We start from the raw sequence: 2,447 nt of genomic DNA on the forward strand, positions 1-2,447 counted from the left end.
AAGTAATCCGGTCGAGGTTTGTTCCCGCAAGTGGCAGGATCCCTAGTGAAATAAGATCTCTCTCATGTCTGGGAAATACATGACCTCATCTGTCACGTAGGAGAAATCTGTGTGCAGATGACCCTTTCTCCACAAATATGTGGGGGTACCAGGAAAAGGAAGATTTACATCTTTAAATAATTATTTCTTTTTTGTTCAGGAGGGCATAGCAGGGAAGGGTAGGCCAGCAATTCTTCAAACTTCAGGCCAAACCAAATTAAAGCATATTATTTTTAGAGTAGCTGCAGGTTCCTTTGGGGCGATACGTGTCTTTGGGGGGGGGGGAAATGCCATCGAACCCTCTGGGACGATGCTACACACAGGTGTCGGCAGGACAGCAGTGCTCCTGGGCCTGATCCTAGGAAATGAGAGAAGACGGGACGGGCAGGACCTCCGACAGCAGCAGTCCAGGCCGCTGTCTGGACACGGGGGATTTTTCAGATTGGGGCCCGCTGGCACGCTTAGGATGGTGCGCTGTGGATCAAGGCTCCCTTTTCCCCAGGTAATTGCAGGTTTTTAGAGCAACTATCTTAAATCGTGTGGAGAATATCAGCTCGCATATTTGCTGAGCCAGTTTGCTGAACCCACCCCCTCCTCTCAGAATACCCTTTCTCCTTGGTACCGTTTCTTCTCTCTCTCCTTGCCACATCCTCCAGCAAAGGGTTCAGTGACTTTACTGACAGGTCATGCCCGTAGGCCACTGAAAAGCAAAAAACGACACAGACCATCAGATCAAAGGGCACGCAACAGGAATGTGTTACACGGTGACGCAGGTGAGAAAGCTACACGTGAGCTAGGACTGTTTATTAGAGCTGTATACGGACTGTTTATTAGAGCTGTATACTGAGGTGAAACAATTGCTACAGGGAAACGCAGTGCTGAGGAGAGATGGTGCAAAACGTGTGATGGACAAATCCTGTTCCCTGTAAGGCCACGTACCCATCAGGAACTCTAGAATCGGTGAATATGGTCTTTTTGCAGATCATCTTCTCAAAGTGCATCTGTAGTTATGGGCCCATCTGTTTCGGTATTTTAAACAATCCCCCTTTGACCATGGCCTAACGAGACGTGTAAAGCTGCTGCACCAGTCATTCTCCACCACTGGTACAGGTACCAGTAAGGAACTGCTGGCCGTGGTTTTCAGAAATGAGCAACTTGGGGAGACGAGATGCTTTGTGACCCTCTTCTGTTCAGAAAGTAACGTCTCTTTAACATCTTGATAACTTAGAAATGCAGGCAGCCAACATCAGTAGTCATTTTTCAACATCACGCCTTCGTGACTACTGGGTTTTCAGGGGGTTGTGGGTCCTTTGGTTGTACCCCGCACGCTCAGAATGGAGCTGCCCAATCCTATGTCGCAGACACAGCTTTACGGTCTCAACCTGAAGCTTGCCAGTAGCAGAGTTGTTACTGCTTTCCATTGGAGTTCCCCTCATGGAGTTGCTTCTGAGGTCATGCCTATAGTTCGGTTAAATAACTGGTACAGTGGCCTAAAAAAAGCTAAGTAGCACTTGTGCTGTAAAACACTAACTTGCTAAGCTTTTGCATGCATGCCAGCTTCCATCACGAAGCGCATAAAGAATTATCTAGCTAACAATAGTTGCGTTAGAGGTTTTGCCATCACCTATTTCCATGTAAGAGCTACTACAGAACTGAGTTGGGTGCTTTGCAGACATTCCTAATGCTTTCAAAGAAAAAACAGTAACTCTCTGGACACGTTCACAGCTGTACTTTTAAGGCACAGAGGCTGACTTTCAGGTTTCGGTATTCAGCTTTCTCAACCTCTCAGCATCTGAATTAAGGGCTAAAATTATGCAATTCTGACTTTTAGTAAGTACAGCATCTGATAGAAGTTCAATTTTGTGAGGCAGCATGTGTGATGTAAGTAATCTACAGCAATAACAGAGGCATTACGGCAAGCCTTGGCGAGGTGGGGGGAAATTCAGATTTCAGTCAAGAAGTACTCCTTGTCAGGAGAGGCAATTGAGATACCTGTTCTCTGGCACATTTTGTATGGCCGCGAGACACCTACCATCAGAGGCCAAGTTAAACTACCAGGTGAAAGAGAGTGTTATCTTCCCAAACAGACAGCAGACACACATGCTGCTGCAGCAATCCACTAGGGAGTAGGCAGGAAAGGGAAATTAAAGCTGACACAGAATTAGAGTAAAGTGAGCCTGCAAGTGCTCCTGAAAGCCCATGGAAAGCAAATAGAAATCAGGCAGAAGCTATTTCTAGGCAGAAATTGGGAGTGAGAGAAGCAGAAATAGGCTTTTGCTAAGAACTAAATTCAAACCCTCCCAAGAATCCAAATTTAGTGTTTAACACTTCTCGTATCTGCTTGTTTTGTGCCAGCTTACACACACTAAGCTGCAGCCTGATTGCAGAAATGAAAGGGGGAAAAAAAA

This window comes from Fulmarus glacialis, unplaced genomic scaffold (genome assembly GCF_000690835.1).
Source record: "Fulmarus glacialis isolate BGI_N327 unplaced genomic scaffold, ASM69083v1 scaffold1650, whole genome shotgun sequence".
NCBI classification, from domain to species: domain Eukaryota; kingdom Metazoa; phylum Chordata; class Aves; order Procellariiformes; family Procellariidae; genus Fulmarus; species Fulmarus glacialis.